Here is a 19,181-nt window from a genome sequence, read left to right as displayed (position 1 = left end):
CCATCCATATAAATGCTTTTAAAGGCACTGATATGTCTGGAAGCGTTTCTTGCATATGACAGCAGGCAGTCCAGGGAGCCCATAAAAATAAAAGCTAGTCATGCATAATTTTCACAAATTGTACAGGGACTATGAAGGAAGAGATTAGATTTATTAAGCAATACTATGAGGCTCCTTCATAGGATATCTTCACATCATGAATGGTAACTCCTAATACAAGCAGAAATCATGAGAATCCAGTTTCTCACTGCAATGTAACCCTGCAACAAAAAAACACATATCCACTGCCATAGTAGCAGTACTGCATTCCTCCTTCCCCAGCCCACAAGTCCCTCAGCACTCCTTCTCTCACACCACTAACAGGCCCCATTTGCCAGTGGAGCAAGCACAAGCCAGACCAGGGAATGCCTGAGCCTGTAATGCACAGAAGCACAACTGGACCCTGACAACAGCATCACTGCCCAAGGAGCACTCATTTCAAACATATTCAACAAGATTACAAAACTTGGGTAAACTTACCTGACCTTATGACTGCTGAGCCAAAGATGATCTGAAGTACAGCAGTGCAGTCAGGAGGAAACAAATGGTGATGCAAGCCTCTGTCTCTTGAGAAACCCTATCAAATAGGAAGATGGAACCAGATATTAACATATAATATACAACAACCTACAACAATGTATTTAGTATATTACAATTCCAAACTCCAAAACACATCACGGAACACCACAAGTATCAGAAGCATGGGGAAATAAGTTTCAAAGCACAAAAATAGCCAAATTATATCTCATTAAAATTCCTGGTTATTCCATTAAAATTGTTTTTAAGCCTCACTTCATATGGAGCAATGAATAGTATTTTACCTTCAAATTCACACCTTAAAACCTAGCTATTACTGCATGTTACAGTTTTTTAAACTATAGGAGAATTACAGTAATTAACTTTGTACCAATTACCAGGGTGCATATTAATATCCACATACTTCACAAAAAGAATGATCCCCAGATCTCTCAGCAGGGATGGTTAAAATGATTCATTAATGTTCGGTACAGGTTTCTTTTCTAATTCATTAAGAAAATATTAGCATAATCATGGGAAATTAATTTTCTTTAAAAGGTTGATATAAGCAAGGGATTAAGAGGACTGGTACTAATGTATGAGACATGGCTTGCATCATGCTCTTGGTCTCCAGAGGCTGACTGTAATATCTGAGGTATTACTTGCCTATGCCCTTTGATAACCAAGAAGACAGAGCCAGTTGGGCTGAGGACTGCATTTTCACATTTAAAAAGAAAATAAAACAGGATGTGTGACCTTTTGTTTTTATGCTTTCGTATTTCTGTTTCTTGGAGGTAAAGAACAAACGTTACTCAATGCAAACAAGAAGCTGAAAGAAAATAATACAATGAAGTGATAGGCTACAAATGGGAAAAGCATCCCAAGGACGGAACACCTAACATTAGTAAAAGGTGAAGAGAAAGTCCAGCCAAGAGAAGTGATCCAAATCAAAACAACCAGAGAGTGAAAGGCAAATAGCTTCTCAAGAAGTGTTTGGAGTAAAAAGAAAAAGCAATCTCAATAGCAAACGGCAGTGAAAGTATAATAGATCTCATTCATTGATTCACATAAAAGGGCATTTAAGGTAGAAGAACATTAAGGTATCTTGTGCTATTAAACAAAGTGCCTCTTCATAAATACAGATCTGGTACAACCAGGCAAAAATAAAATTAAAGGAGGAAAGTTTGAAGCTTACACTGAGTTCGAACAATGTCACAGAAATAAACCCAGGGAAGAACACTGGACTCACACTGTGAGCCAGAATAAGGCTTCTCTGTCAATGCTCCATTACATCTGGCACAGCTCTTCCATTTTCCTCATAGCAACAATTCTTTCAAGTCAGCATTGAGCTTCATAGCAAAACCAAGTTCAGCCAAACTCAAAAGCATGATCCAGAGACAAAACTAATTAGCTCCCAAGAAATACAATGAACGCATTTTAATTTTCTTTGTGAGGAAGGCATCAAATTACAGGCTTGTAATCAAAGGAAATTCAAAATGATCATTAGAAAGACCATTTTCCCTTTCACCCTGTTCCTGATATCAGGTTTTGGGTTGGAGTAGGCTCTAGTGGGCTACATGGCAACTTCCTGCAGGGCCGGAGGTTCTGTGCAAGGTGACATTTAAAAGAGAATGTTACTTTGTTAGTCATAACTTGCAGCACTCAGCACTGAGCTGCCCCACCTTTATCCCTATGCAGTCCTCACACATTAGTGTCCTCCAGTAAAGCCTTTAGACCAACAGGAATGTATGGGAGACATGATCCCAAGGATGCTGGGGAGAGCCCTAGGCAGGTACACTTCAGAGCTCACTTTCTTCAGAAGTGAAGCTTAGTTTTCTTTCAGCAAATGATTTTTTACCTGAAAGTTACACAGCACTTGGATCACTGAACTGAAAGCACACAACTCTGACTTCAGTGTCCTGAAAATTTTTAATGGTTTTAATGTTCTTTTTCATCAGTGATGTAATACTTAAAACTTAGTATGTCTCAGTACATTCCATTATTTATTACCATTGAAGTTATTATTCTGCACCATTTATGATTTATTTGGAAAGGTTAGACTCCAAGCACATAGAGACCATTGAGTTATGGCAGACATCAGTTAGTTCCTATACATGCTTGTATTATTCAGCCAATTTGCATGGGAGGGTTTTATCTCATCAGAGGCAGCAAATTTGTATATACAGGCAGGGAATGTAGAATAGTAGGGGCTCATGGAATGGGAGGGGATCATTCTGTTGACAGAAGGAAAAATAAAGACTGGCTGGTGTGATTCATTCCTTCTCCACTCCAATCCATTTTTATGACTATTTTGTGTTTTCTTTTTCTAAGCATTACTTTGAGTCTAGACTAATGCTTTTAAAACTCATTTATCCTTCAATTTTAAAACTCATTTATTGAAATGTCAGCATTAACTACTTTCCCTCTTCTCTTCAACTGTTAATGAGATTTTCCTTTATAAAGCATTAATTAAAATCAAACAAAGAGCTGCAGGTGTAAGTTCGCGGCTTCAGGTATTTCTCAAAAGCACTTCAGTAAAATTACATTGAGTTTTCTTTCTAGATCTCTCTATTCTATTGGATAGCTAAGGTCATTATAAGTCAACTATTTTAGGTCTCTTCCTTCTATAGTTTTCTTTACATGACATAACATAGGAAAAAAATTGAGAAAACAGGAAAAATGGTTTGCTTTCCTTCATCCAATATTCCACATTTATCTACGAACTGCAATGGCTGATACAGTCTTTACCATGAAAAAAATACAAATCTACATCTCATAACATTTTTTCCAAAGCTTTTTCTTATTTGAGTAAAAGTAATTTGCAATGAAGATAGCTTTGAAGGGTTTGGATTAATAACAACGATTCTTGTTCTTTTGTTGATGTTTCTATCATTGATGGCTTCTTAATGATGAAATGGAATGCACTCAGAACATATTCAGGGGGACTCTCTTTTACTGACACTAAACATTTTTTTGCTAAAGCACAAAAAACACTTTCTGAAAGATTGAAGATTATCACTGAGTAAATGATACAAATTATTCTTTGTTATAAATCAAAATCAGAAAGGTTTATGAAGGTGTCTACCTGTCACTTTCTAATGAACATCAGAAATTTCATGTCCTTTATAAAGAGCATTCATTTCCTCCAGGTTTTTAGCATCTTCTTGTTCTTCATCTTTACAATTAAACTCAGGCTAAACAAGTGTTAGTAGGATCTCCATTCTAATTTGTGATTACCTTATTATAACAGGAATCATTTCAAACTGTTTGAGCAACTGAACAGCTTAAAAGGAAGGAGGAGGAAAAAACTCCTACATCATATATGAAAAGATGTTTTCAGGCTATCTTAAGAAATGGAAAATTAGATTCTATGGCAGGTTGATCCAGGCAGCCACAGAGGTAATACAAACTCAGGCCCTAAGCAGACCTAAACTTCTGTGTCACTTCTTTAAAGCCTTATGAAAACTCTACAGCCTTTCTGCAAATTAAATTTGAGATCATTGAAACTGTTAATACTTTCAAGGACAGGTGACAAAGATAGCGTTGCCGTTCAAGGTATAATAATAAGCACACACACAAAATAAAAAGCCTTTCACATAGGCAGACGTAAACATATAAAAGCAGAACAGCAAGAAAAAAAATCCAGCTTAACAGAAAAGAGGACAAAAAAAAAAATAAGTCTCAACATCATGTCAATATCCCGTGACTAATATACCCTACACATGCAAAATTAGTTCTTCCTAAATATGTGCAATAACAATATTAGATCTTGCATGCAGTATTTCCTTGCCACTGCCAAGCACATTAGTAATTCTCCGGGTTGCTTCTGATGTACTGAGAGGTCATGCTCTGGTTGCAGCGCTTAGTGCTGCCCGGTGCTCCCAGCAGTACAAAGACAACCCCTATGCTGCTGCTCTCATGGCTTTAGTTTATCCCAGCTCTAATGCTTGAGTAGACCCCATACTGAAGTGCTGCTATGAAAACAGTAGTCAAGCAATTTACATTATTTGTATGTACAGTTTTTTCTACATATCTTCTATATCTAGACTGCTCTTTGTCATTTATCAGCACCAATGCTTTAAAATTCCAATGCTCTCCATTTTACAAAAACTCCTGTGATAACAGCCTCATTTTACACAAGGATCCACCACATATTCAGTATAGGATCTCGTTTTAAACAGTGGAAACATGAATTAGATAAAAATAAATATGACAAAAAAAATCCGAGGATCTGTACAGTACAACAGCAATGCTAATTGCATTACCACCAAATTACAGATGGAAAGGAACACCTAATCTGCCCCCATACCAGTGAAGGATTGCCCTCTAGAGTACGCTTTTCACTACTTTTACACATCTAGTTTTACACTGCTGTAAGGGATGGGTCTTTCAATATTTCTAATTCTTCTTTCTGTTCTACACTCTGAATTTAAGTGTCACAGAGCTTTGTCATGGCATTCAGCCCACATTTTATTTTTCCTAATTTCAACCATTATTCTCAGTTATATTTCTTTGTTCCTCTCTAATGTAATTCTTTACCACCATTGGTCTTCACTGGGCAAGTATTTCAAGACAGTTATAGTATCCTCTGCTCTATTTGCATATACAGTCCAAATACATTACACTTTTAATATTGCCTTATAAATCAGATCCCTCTAGTCACTTAATCTTCCTGGCTGCTCTTCTGTATCTTGTCTCAGATCCATGCACAAATCCAAGGCAACAGCCGGCAAAGGCAAAAGAAATTCAATTGTACTGTTGTGCTCTACCTGAACGAACTGAACCTTTAAATTTTAGCTTGGCTTGTGCAACGCTTTCTGCAAGGTTCTGCACCACATCCTTACCTCTAAGCTGAAGAGATATGGGTTTGAAGACTGGACTATTATGTGGACAAAGTTGTTCATATGTAAGTTCATTAATTCCACTTCAGTTGACTGAAATCATTCATTATAAAATCAGACTTTAAAATAAATAATCAAGTCACCCAGGTACAAAAGCAGGGTGTTGCAGTCAGCAGATTACTAGAAGAGAAAAATATCCCATCTTTAACTGAAAGGGGTAAAGAAAAAGGAGATAAAAAGATCAATCCAATGCACTAAGGCAGAAAATGCTCAAGTAAACTCAGGATATATTCCATCTTTAAAAGTGGCAAAATTCACAATTCCCACATAGCTATGAAGATTTTTCTCATAATCTATTGAGATTAATATAAAAAAAACAAACAAAAAAAAAACCACAATAGATTCTTAGGATATCAGTGTTATAAGCATTTACTGGCTAACTTCACTAGCCCATTTTGAAGTATCAGTGTGTGCTTTACATTTACTAGTACAAGCAACAGTCTTTCCATCTTGCCTTTTCAAATTCAAATACTATCAGAAATTCTATTTACTGTGGTGGTTTTCATTGTTACCTCTTTCTCCTATAGAATTAACTGAGCTATTATGCCAGACCCTTCTTCTTACAAGTCTGTACACGAGAGACTCACAGTTTTCCTAGCTTTAGATTCCTAAACTCACCATACATTCCTGTTTCTTCTTTTGCCCTGATTCAGGTATTTTGACAAAACCCAATAGCATAGCTTAAACTCAGCCTAACCCCTGTTCTTGTAAAGTTTTTGCCCTGACACCTTCAGATCTGAGTTAAGTTGAACTACCTCTCAAACAAACCAATTGCAGATTCTCCTTTTATGCCTACAAAGTCTTCCTACTACCTTCCACGCAGAAACTGTTGCCAGCTATGAAAAATCCCTCTCATAAGCATTTTTAAGAGTAGTTCATATAATCAGGTACATTTGAAAACTGCAACCACCCCTGAGGGTGTTAGGCAGCCTACTCCCTTAACTGCCCCAGACAGTGGGGTTCGAAAAAAACACCACGTTGTCAAAGTCCAGAAATATCTCACAGCTTTTTAGTGCTTTTGGTCTCTAAACAACAGCAATTGATTTTGTTTGGTCTGGCAAACACAAATTATCCCAAAATCATTTTAGACTGCCAGCCATGCTGACATTGACTTGTTTGTGCTTTAAGAAGAAAATGCAGGATTGTAATGAAAAATGGAAAGGGATGGAAGCAAATAAAAGGCTATTCTCTGCTGTGGAAAACGCATCTACTTTAATCATCTACACAGAATAGGCTTGGCTTTTTCTGTGAAAGCAGAAAGAACTTGAAAAATAAAAGAGCACTCTCCTTCCCCTTTAAAATTGTCTTACAACTAGCTACAGTTTTCTTGGCAAAAGAACACCCTGACAGTGATGTTTCTTACTACAGTTATCAGAAGGGATAAAAAATGGAATCTGGAATCATAGCTCCCGACCCTTTTAAGCAGCTTTGGTTGAGATATCACAAATAAGAGCAAAAGAAGTCAGTCTAGGGGGCAAGGTAGGCTTATAGCCATACAAGTCTGAACACTTCTTAGACAGCAGGCTCATATGCTTTGCTAACAGTCAGGGGTCTAAAAACCAGTCAGAGCAGCAAGTACCTGGCTTTTGAGCCTCATCGTGGTCTGTTGTCTTTTCCTACACTTCCTTACTGCAGTGAATTCAAGCACTGCAGACCTGAATTCTCCCTATACTGTGCCTTCAGCCTCTGAATTACATTCCTTTAGCCCATAATATACATTAGGATGTTGCCTGCAAGCCTGTGGTGCTACAGTAGTTGTGGCAGCCTGAAGCTGATGGTGATGAGGAAGGGTGGGCAGTCCTGACCTGGGGAGTATGCAAGTGGTAGGAATGCCGAGTTGCAACACCAGAGGCCCTGGGTCGAATCCCCCCTGTGGCGCAAGTGGTAGAAGTGCCGCTCTGCTACACAGAGGCTCAAATCCTGGGGGGTTGGACTCGATGATCTCTAAGGTCCCTTCCAACCCGCATGAGACTATGATACTATGATATGAATGAGCCCAGGCAACCAGATGTGCTAGAAAGCAGCTCAGTACAAAAGGACCTGAGACCTGGATTGGCAGCAGATTCAACCTGAGTCAAAGTATCCTTGCCACTAAAGCATTCCAGTTGCTCAGAGAGGTGGCGCGCAAGTAGTTTTCAGCCTGATATTAGTGGAATAAAACTGCTGTAATATTTTTTTAAAGTGCTGTTTCCAGTCTGTATCTTCAACTCTAGCCTGATTCCCTATTAGGGAAAAAGGAACTCGTCATGCTTCTATTTAGCTAAACTAAAATCCCACTAGGATTTCAGTTATCTTATAATTTTCCACTTCCCTGCTACAAGACAACCCATGCAGAACTTCTCTGAAACAAAGAAGGACTTTTTTGCACTTAGTGTTAGTAATAAATCATATTTAAGACACCTTGCTTAAAAAAAAAAATTTTTAAAAAAAAGAGGGGGGAGCCTTTTATAGGGAATTACTGGATCTCAGAAGACCACATAAGATGGAAGGAAGCAAAACTAAGAGCAATAAATCTTCCACAACAATATGAAACACACTACTGTCCGCGGTGCATCTCCAACATGGTTCAACCCCACATTAATATCATCCGCTGTAACTCATGAGATCAACATAACACAAACCTCTTTCAGTAAAACTCTTACAGGGAATGTAAACAGGAACAGATTTAATGTGATCCAGCATTGTTGTGGTCTCATAAAAGAATATACCACAAGCGTGCTGTGATTTACCCAGCTCAGCAAAGCAGTTTTTGTAGGGATTTATGGCATTTCAGCACATCTTTCTTAGCATAAAGAAGAATTAATTCTGTACCAAGTGAATAGCTAGCAAAAGCAACCTTTGCATGAAAGCTTGTCATAGCAAGTGCTTGGAAGACAGGAATAATCAGCATTCAGTTTGGTTCCTTCTCTCCCTACAAGTGCTTTTAACAGAGCTCAATTTCAAGTCCAGGAAAATCCTCCAGTATCTCACCAACCACAGAAAGAAAAATTTCTTAAGGAGGACGAGGGAAAGGGAAACCATCTTTGTCTTATTTCTAAGCATCTCGTCATGGGTATGGAGAACACAACACATCAGTACTGTGGATGAGAACTCCTACAAGACCGGAGCTACTGAATGACCCCTATCAGGGACATAAAAATTAGATTTTTATTTCCATAAAGGTTTTGTTCATTGCTGCTCTCCATGCTTTTTGTTTGCTTTTGTATCTCCCAGGCATATTTTCTATTTTAAGCTATAGATGCTGCCATTAGCTGGAAACAAGGAACATACCTTTATCCCCTGTATTTCTGCAGCTGCAGACCATGAGTTCAGAAAAGCTCTAATACTTGGAATATGTAAGAAACCTGGGACTGCAAAGTCCTTTCTTTCCTCACAATACTAAAGTGACTTCATACAGCCCCCATGCTCATCCAGACTCAGCATGGCTTGTATGCAAGTCCCAGACAACAATCCTAACATAAAAATCAGTACAATTACTGCTCACATTCTGTGAGCTTAATTTCCTAGAGAAGGTCAGAGCAGAAAAGTTACCAATACTTGAGACATCCTGCACAGCAAACCTCTTCAAAAGGTAAAAGACAAAACACAACATTGTTTTATCAGGCAGGATTTTACTTAACGTGAAATAGCTGCTGAATGCAAGTGAGAAGAAATCAGCTGACAACGCCTGCACCCTTGTTTGTCCACACAGCAGCTAGAGGCCAATAGCTTTTTGAAGGCAGATAAAGGAGCATCACATCACTGAGTGCTCAGAGAAGTCCTCTCTGCACCAAATGCAGCCAATTAATACTGAATCATTATTGTTCAAAGTAACTGTGAAATTCTTCAAGTACAGCTGTACTTCAGCCTTTCATGAATAAATTCATAATAGAAAAGTTAAGTGTAGTGTCTACAACACACACAGGCTCAATAGCCAGATCCTACAGCAAGCTACAGAGTCATCCTGAACACAACAGTCTTGATCTCGAAAAGTTAATTACTGCTTAATAAAGACTGTACTGGCTGGTTGCAACAGGATGAGGTTCATTGCTTTTGGTGTTGCTTTGCATGATTTTAAAATGAAAGCATCCTTTAGGACTTAAATAGGAAGATAAAAAATGAAAAGTATGCGTGAACTGATTCAAATTCCAGTGGATCTTTACATCCAATTGATTTGAATTATCTCTAGAGTCACAGTAACTCAGACGTAAGTGATTTCTCCCCAGCTCCCAGCATTTCAAAGTTACCTTCTGAAGAGAGCTACTCTATCACAGGTAGTGGACCAATGGGGATTCAAACAGCAAAGAAAAAAGAGCAGGCTAAGGGAAAGACTTTTTAATATCTACTGCAAATCCAAGAGTAATATAAAGAAATAGATCTAAGAGAGAATTAAGAAGACTGTTAATAAGGGCAGTCTAGAACAACAAGATACTTTCTAATGAAATGGGGAAAAGTTGACCTTGATCAATTACATTTCTTCCCTTCTGCAGTATCATTTTTACCTATGAAGTCAGGAGTTTTGCAACCAAGCCTCACTCACATTTGAAAACTATAATTCCCACAAGGGAATTACTGACAAAATAAGAAAACATTTCCTGAGCTATGAAACAAACAGCATCATCTTTGCATTCAAAATACTTTACAATAGAAGGGAGTAAAAGAATATAACATTTCATACACTAAGCACCTCTCTTATTTCTACCAGTTATTTTAAGGGTTACATCTGATGAGCACAAAACACTGCCAGAAGAAATACAAGGACTGTTTTAGGTTTAAAACTGTATGACCTATGAAGCCAGGGGAAAGAAAGCAAACACTGGTGGCAGCATGGGATTAAGTACGGTTATGGTACAGATATTGGATACATCCACCCGAGAAAAAGGGCTGAAGCCACAAAACATGAACTGCTTCTCATAGAATCTACTTTGTAAATAAGCACATAAAAACAGAAACAACAAAACCATTAATACAGAACGTCTGTCTGCATTCACTGTATAATCAGAACAGACACCCACTGCCAAAACAGCCACACAGACGGAGTCACTGATAGAACACAAACAGAGGAAGGAAACAAACCCAGTGGCATCCAAATATACGAAACCCACGTATTCTCTCTCTTACATTCACCTTTCAAGCTGAACAGGAAAATCTTTTCAGCAGTTCACCCTATATACATTTTTTTTTTCCCATTGATTTCCTGTTGTAATTCTATGTGAACTGAATAGAGAATATGTATCCATTTTGTGGCAATAAAATGTGGATTTTTGTGCCATTTATTCTGATAGTCCAGTTTTATTTCCTGCCATCATTACCTGCTCTCAGTTCTCATTTTTTGAGAACACATCCTTACACAGGAAAGTCAGCACATCACATATCCCACATTAAAAGCTCAAAGTACTACTTGGAGTACAGTTCACAGCATGTAGATCAATTTCACCCTCAAACACTGAGGATTTCCAGCCAAATAAAGGAGAATACAACAGGCAAACGCGCAACATTTTCTTCAGAACAGAATCCATGCTTTATTTCCAAACTGATTCATGGCCATATCCTATTTCTGGCATTCAGTATCAGCTGAGCTTTTTCTGAAATAACAGAAAAGCTGATGTATGATATTGTATCTATCAACCAACTCCTGTTAGGGAGACAGAATACCAGCAGTGTAAATGAATGCCTCACAACAACCAGGCCCTTTATCAGCATGATCTTACATCATGTAAACCAGGATCCAAACAAAAAGACACTGCAATAGACTGGTGAATTAATACATGCTCAGACATCCTATATGCTGTCACAGGTGAAAGTGTTTCCCACAGAAGTTGACATTTCAAGTTATTTCACTTCTGAAAGTGTTAATGAAAACAGTAATCAGAACAGTTGCATAGCAGGCAGTCTTAGAAATAAGACAGCATTTGCCTTTCTCTGAGCTAACTGCTTATTACTTGTTCTCATTTACCTCCTTGCTCAAAACTACTACATGTATGTGAAGGTTTTCACTCCCAGTGCCTCCAACTATCACAGTTCACATCTTCACAAGGTGCCTCCCTACTCTGCATCACTCTCCCAGTTCAGTTCCCTCTGTGCTAAACCCAGCTTCTCAAAGACTTATTCATATCACCCATTCTTAACTTCCTCAGCACTTCAAAAGGGATTTTTTGAGGGGATCTTTAAAAAGGTGTGTGGAGGGGTTTTTTTTGGCCCAATATCCCATGATATTTTGGAAGCCTTCACAAGTTGTTTCCTTTTTCTTCTCAATGAGAAGCAGAACCTCAACATATGAGTCACTTAAATTTCAACCAGCATTTGGAATGATGTGCTTGTACCAAACTTGAATCTTACAATCTCCTACCTCTTAAGGCAATTACATTTGACCATCAATACATCTTTCTCAGTGATTTTTTTGTTTCATTTATAGCTTCTCTTTTTCCTGCTTTCTGACTACTTTCATTTGGCACATAGCTTGACAACTTTTGTTATTCTCTTGGACTAGTAAGGGCATCTATGGACTTGCAAACTGAAAATGATTTTATTAAGCTCAGCAGGGAAAAGCTCCATGAGATTCATCTTGGCTTTGTATCACAAAGACTAATTGACAGCAGGCTAAAGGCATTACATGGTCCTGATTTCATGAATCCCATCACAGCTTTGCAACTACTAATCTTTTTTTCTTAGAAAGCAGAAAATAAGCATTAAAAGTAATACCAACCAGCCACAGGAATGAAAGGTACACATTTACATAAACCAACCTACTGCAAATATCTGTGTTAAATCACAGCAATTCCATGCAATGTGATAATAGCTAGAACACAAAGATGGAAAGAAAGTGTTATTCAATATCTGAAAAAGAATAACTTAAAACAGAAGAGTAATGATACCAGCAAGCCAGAATTAGCAGCCACATTCAACCACTACTTATAGTGTTATGAAACACATTGAGATTTAACCCCAGACATGTTAGTACTGTTTCATTGAGCACAGTTTTGGTGGTTGGTTTTTGTTTGTTTTTAACAAATAAAAAATAAACAAATTGACAGAATGTGTTTTTCTCCTCTGCCCAGTTTGGAAGTTACATCCTTTTCCACAGGCAAATAGATTAGTTCCTGAAAATCTGCCTTTTCCTACATTCAATGCATGTACATAAAGTCATTTAATACACAGCGATAGCTGCCAAACCATCCTTTCATCACAAAACTGTGGGATCCACCTTCTCTCTTATTACTAGCTTTACCATCACAGCAATCACAATACACACACACAATATTCTCACCTGCACATATTCCTACTGCACTTTTCCTATCTATGAAAAAACATAACCCCCTGACTTTGACAGCTGCAGACAAAATCCCTCAAGCAACAATCATTTTAATAAATTAACTCCCCATATATCAACAGTCTTTCCTAAGCTCCAACTTACTCTCTAGAACTAGAATAATCATTTCAAAACTCTCTTGAAACATTGTGTAGAGGTATCTTGCCTTGTTACACATAAAAGCCAAGTGCTCAAAACTCGCTATCTAGGTATTTTCCAATAATATTGGAAAAAATATTGACCAGGTTTTCTGTTGTCATTTGCTTTAAAAAAAAAAAAATAATAAAAACAAAAAAAACAAAAACAAAACTCCTGAGAAAAATACTAAGTTGTCAGTATCTTGCAAAGATAAGGACATGGACTGTGTTCAGAGAAGGGCAACAAAGCTAGTGAGGAGCAGCTGAGGGAATTGGGATTTGTTCAGTAAGGAGAAGAAGAGGCTCAGAAGCAACCTTCTCCCTTCAAGTAGTTGTAGAGAGTATTGTTCTGGTGAAGTGGAGTCAGCTTCTTCTCCCATGTAACAAGCAATAGGACTAGAGGGAATGGCCTCAAGTTGCACCAGGGGAGATTGGACATTAGGAAATATTTCTCCAAGGGAGTGGTAAGGTGCTGGAATGGGCTGCCCAGGGAGGTGGTGGAGTCACTGATTCTGGAGGTGTTCAAGGAACATTTAGACACTGTACTGAGGGGCATGGTTTAGTAAGAAACATTGGTGATAGGTGGGTGGTTGGACTGGATGATCTTGAAGACCTTTTCCAACCTTGGTGATTCTGTGATTCTGAGTACCTAGAACTTTAACACAGATAGAGTTTAACTCAAAGAGGGTGGAAGCAGTGATGAGCATAGCACTGAGATGTGGGATTTATTGTCTTGTTTTTCAAGATGAACTGTTGTTATGCCAACTTCACATTCACATCAATAAAAAACGTTCCTATTATGCCAAAAAACCCTTCAGATTAAATACAATGACTGCAAATCCTCTTCATTGATAACAAAAGGGAAACTGGAAAAAAAAAAAAAAAAAGCAATTCCAAGTTGACAATGAGACTGTAATAGGTATTTAATTTGCAGTGTTTGTTGTTCCATGTTAACAAAGTGCTTCCAGGAATGCTAATGTGACCAAAATGTAAGGTGGATATAAATACTTATAATACCATAGGAAATACACAGTGCTATTTTCATTACTATCTTCTGTGAACAATGTAAGGTATTATGCAGAGGAAGGACAGCTCTCCCATGAAAATACACAGAAAAGCTGCTTGGTGCAATGAACCAAGCAGGAATTAGGCACTGCAGAGCCCAGCCTTCCACTGCTGACACTCCTGAATGGTTCCAATGAACTTCCACAACAAGACCTTTTATATCACAATAAATAGAGCAGAACAAAGAACTCATGGTGGTTCTTTTAGAAGTGTTTCTCAAGTACAGCCACTTTGGCTATGATCAACAAGTTGTGAAACAACCAATTTCTCAGTCAAATGATAAGTTGGTGCCATCTTCACAAAGATATTTGGTCATTGCCTGCCAGCCCGGTGCTAACTCACCCCCCACAAACAGCAGTTCTCGAGGGACAACATCTTTAAAAAGGAATATTAGTTGTCAAGAGACAACCCCCACAGCAAGGGGTTGAACAAGGTGATCTTCATGGTCCTTCCTGATTCATTCTATGACTCTATTAAAGTACAAATTGAAAGAGAGTTCTCCATCAGCACATCAACAAAACAAACTGTAACATTCTTGATATTACCACTGTGACAAGCAAAATACCTAAATGTACAAAAATTTCTTTGCTCAATTATTAGAAAGAAATGGAATTTCACTTTCCGATTCCTTGCTAAACATTATTTAAGGAAATGATATGAATCAGGATGTTAAGTTTCCTACTGTAAATTCAATAGCACTTGAAGCAGAAAACTCAATAAATCAATTAAACATTAGCTGTAAGAATTTGTCATTTCCCCCCCACTATATAAATGCTTTTTGGCCTTACAGACTTCAGTTTGAACTTGTCTGACATCTGACATCACTTCATTTGGATGGACAACAATACCAACCATACATGCAAAGAGGACCAGTTCAGCACATAGCAGTTGGGCAGACTGAACACTACTCATAAAACAATACAAATTATTTCATTATTTCTATGGAGCCATAGAAAGGCAGAAGGAGGCTGTTCTGCCCCATCAACAGCAGAAGTGCTGAACAGCAATCCCTCCATCACGTGCATGGCATTGGGATGTTACAGACAGCCCCTTGAGAAGCAAGCAGCAAGTTCTTCAGTCACTCTCTGGAAGCAGGTTTCTGCACCACTACAGTTCTGAATATAAGATTTAACACAGCATATATCTGCTGCAGGGATTTCTGGTCACAGAGCTTTATATTTACTCCTTGCTTCACTGATTTCTGAATATAATCATACTCCTGGTCCACAAATTTCTGAAACTGAGGTCCCAGAACATCTGTGCAACTTTTCTATCTGTGTCTCCCTTATCAAGCTGATCTCCCAAGCATGATACTGAAGCTCTTCACCATATACAAAAATACCACAGAGCTTTTCTTGACAGCTACTGTTACTGTGGTCCTCAGAGTTTTCATTGCCCATGAAATAGGAAGTATGAGAGAGGAGAAACAAATGCAGTACACCAAAGAAGGAAAAAAAAAGAAAAAAAAAAAGCACTAAAAAAAATGGGAAGTACATCTTCCTTTTTACAGAAAAGTTAGATATCACAGTGATTTGTATTCCAGCACATTCTAGAAACCTAGAATTAAACACCTCAGCTGATGTATGTGGATATTCTGATTGACAGATATTCTTACCTGCACTAGCTTTTCTCACTTGAAAATGCTGGTTGTGACTTCACAATTAAGGCAAAGTTGTATTTTGCCTTCTTTCACCACACTACATACACAGGTTACAAACAGAAGCATCAGTCATGTATAACAGCAAGCAAGGTAAACGCAGTGGAGTAGTTGAACACGAAGTCAGCATTAGCACAAGAACTGAACCAGCATGCTGCAGGGTAGGTTAATGTTCAGATTTTATACTCTCAGTCACTTCCACTTCAATGCAGTCGTGGCTTGTGAAGGGTATTGGAGCAGTGACTGTGCTCACACATACCTCAAAGCTCTAACAGATTTAAAGATACTTGAAATGAGAGCAGAAGGTACAGAAATGAAGCTAGAGACCAAGAAGCTCATGAGGTATGGGCTTTCTAGAAGTGCAGAGATATATGTTTAGAGAAATCTCAAGTGCCCTTTTTCTGTAATCTGTTAATAGCTCATCTGTGAGCACTAAGTCTTGACCAGAACTGGTCTTTGACTTAGACTATAAAGTATACATCTTAAAAAGACTCGATGGAAAATGAAAGTCAGTATCATGACAAAATGGATGATTTATGATGTAATCTCTTTCCATTTGTGCTTTCCACATAAAGATGATAATTTCTACAATGGGAAAGATTTGGGAAGAATTCTGCTTCAATAAGAGCACATCTAGCAGCTACAGTGTTGAAGTAAGGGCATATTAATGTTACTGCTGCTATTACTATAGTTTCCAAATGGAAAAGTCCTTTTTGAAGGGGGAAGTTTATAGAACAGAAGATAGTGTCATCCCAATGATATATTAAAAGATTATTATGAAGACAAGCCAAATTCAGCAAGATTCTGCTGAACAACATACAGATAAACAGGCATTTTATCTTTTCCTGATATTTTGACAGAAAAATAACTTGACAGCAAAGACCAAAAAAAGTCATCTTCTGCAGATAACAACTTCAATGACAGAAGAAGCTTGAATAGGAGAGAAAATACAAGCAATTTGTTTCCTAGGCTGTCAAGCTCCTTGCCTTGACCCAACAACAAACCAATTGATCTACTCCGAAGCACAAAAAGAACAGCAACTGTCAACATGGCTTGACACAAACTAAATTTAAAAATAAAAAGTAAAAAGAGCTTGTTTGTATTCCAACAACTGCGTGCTCTGGCATTCCTCCTCTTCCCATCACTGAACACATATAAAGTACGTGAAGGTTGTGCAACATGCCTGTCCCACAGAGCAGCATCGCTCAGGAGACTGAGTCCCTTGAGCCCTCTTGTCCTTACCTCCTGAAGGAGACCAATGTTCAGAGAAACTAATGGTGCCAAATCCAGGGTCGCTGATCACTTTCAGCATGCAACATGCAATACTTTAGCTTGAGTAATGGTAAGGATAAAAAAACAAAAAAAAAAACCACTTGAGAAGCCCTTCAGTATGCCAAGGTGAAGACAATGCAAGATTCAGATGTAGAGATGCAGAGAAGGTTAGAGACAAAACATGGACTGGGTATCACCCTGGGGGCACTGTATGAAGTTGCATCTATTTACTAAAGGGAAGTAATATCCACAAATAAAATGAATAGCATAAAAGCTTTCTTTGGGCCTTCCTTAGTGTTGGCTTACCTAACTGACTATTAACTGTCCAATTAATAGACAGAACATCCAAAAAACTGTTTTAAGGAAAAATGAATCACTTTGCACATTGACATAATTATCCATCTGGTATCACCAACTCAGTGACTTCTGAATTTTGTTTGGCTGTTGCCATGGATCTTGTGGTATTGAGTTTTTGTTTTTCTAGTTTTTCCAGTAAATTTTGGTACGTAAGAGACGATCACAATCAAGGTGATTTTGCTTGGAGTAAAAAAATAATTTGCAGCTGTATTAATCAAATATTAGGATACTCATTGTTATAGCACAGCTATAGAGATGCTCCTCTCGGCTTCTGTTAATAGAAGTTAAAACAATAGAAACCAAATGTCTAAAAGTCAGATTCCCCAGGATAACAAAGAGGATGGATTTAAAAAAAATAATAATATATATATACACACACACACCACACAACCCTGCATGACTCCAGAGCAGAGGGAAAAGTTGTGTTCTTCTATATCAGTTAAAGCAGCACTTTCAAGCAGATGAGCAATTGGGCAAAACCCAAACCACTCAGCAGTAAGCAAAGCACAAAAAAGGTGATTTAAAGATGTTTTTAAATCATAAACAACAGATTTCTCTGGACCGGCAGGTTGCACATTTAATGCATGCCTGGCTGCTAAACCCTGGATAGAGATTGCTGAACTGACTATATCTTAATACCAAGGGGATATGCACTGTCCCTATGACACAAGAGCCAACTTACTGGACAAGAACATGGAAGGGGAGGGGCAACTTCCTCTCAAATCCTCACCTCTGTGAGAAAAATACAGTCTTTCTTGAGGCTAACAATTGATAACACATCTGAAATCAAACTTTGCTTGATCCTTAAGGTATTAATCATATATTCAGGCTATAAAAAGCACCTGTTTTGCTCAAGCTCCAAACACCTACGTGAGTCTCAAGAAGCTTGAAGGCAGCACAAGGTAATAGAATTCCAGATATTTCAGTTAAAGTTCAAAACAAGTATTGCCCATTGACATCCTTCCTGCTTTCACAATAATACTTTTGTGGACTATAATGTTTTTGTTTAATCTTCATTTTATGAAATAAATTGTACTTCACTGAAAAAAAGGCATGGATGTACAGGCTAAAATCCAGCACACAAAGGTAAGTTGCAAAGCAGCAAGTAAACATTTTCAACTTTCTCAAAACCCATTTTGGCTTAAATAAACATTTAACTTTATTTCAGTTCCAAAGAAAAAGAACAGACCTATATAGAGGACTTAAGGAATACTAATGAGTGAGAGTCCCAACATATCTTTCAGAGTGGCATAAAACCTGCGAATTAATACATGAAGATTTGACTAGGGCACAGTTTGCACAGTACCTCAATGGGTATTTTTGCTTTCTTTTACCTGCTATTTTGGTGTCTTCAGGACTTCAACAAATAACATTTTCAGACTTGAACTATAGACAGTGAAAAGAACAGTAAACAAAATGGATGACTATAGGAGGAAAAAAAAAAAGCTTATTTTCATTCTGCAAACAATTCATGCTAAGACTGTGGTTTTTATGTACTTCTTGCAGCTTAAAAAACACAAATAAAAAATGAACTACTGCTTCAGTAAAACAGCTTTGGATATAAATCTCATTAATAGATGTTCACAATTTTCAGGCATGTCCGCTTGTGTGCTCTGTTTCACCAGTCTATGAGTAAAATCAATTTATTGCTTCTTTTATGAAGGAAGTCAAATATTACCTCCCTGTAGCTTTTGGTTTGGAAAGCTTGAAAGGAGAAAGTTTCTCCCCACTTGGTTTAATTCCTAATCAATAGCAGGCACAACCTACTCAGGCAAACAGAAGTCTAGTCAAGGAATCTCACATTAATGAACACCACATAATAAGTCAAAATCCCAGTTGTTTTCCTACTAGGAAGGGGTTCTATATGCTCTCTAGAACTAATTTTCATGGTGATTGAATCCTCCCACTTATTTCCTTTCTTGCTACAGGAAGGTAACTGCTAGGTAGAG

The 19,181-nt window shown here is 37.8% G+C and overlaps 1 protein-coding gene across 9 annotated transcripts in view; it reads right to left on the bottom strand.

Annotated features, from left to right (window-relative positions):
* Positions 1-19,181, bottom strand: part of GALNT3 (polypeptide N-acetylgalactosaminyltransferase 3) — a 193,486-nt gene that overhangs the window by 106,306 nt on the left and 67,999 nt on the right. For all 9 annotated transcript variants that reach the window (XM_032445903.1, XM_032445904.1, XM_032445908.1 and 6 more), the window contains one exon: positions 520-616. The gene's annotated coding sequence lies outside the window, so the exon portion shown is untranslated. The remainder of the gene's footprint in view (positions 1-519; positions 617-19,181) is intronic.

The sequence above is a fragment of the Coturnix japonica genome, chromosome 7, assembly GCF_001577835.2.
Source record: "Coturnix japonica isolate 7356 chromosome 7, Coturnix japonica 2.1, whole genome shotgun sequence".
NCBI lineage: Eukaryota > Metazoa > Chordata > Aves > Galliformes > Phasianidae > Coturnix > Coturnix japonica.
Note: the sequence above shows the minus strand (reverse complement) of the source record. Positions and strands in the feature narration are given on the sequence as shown.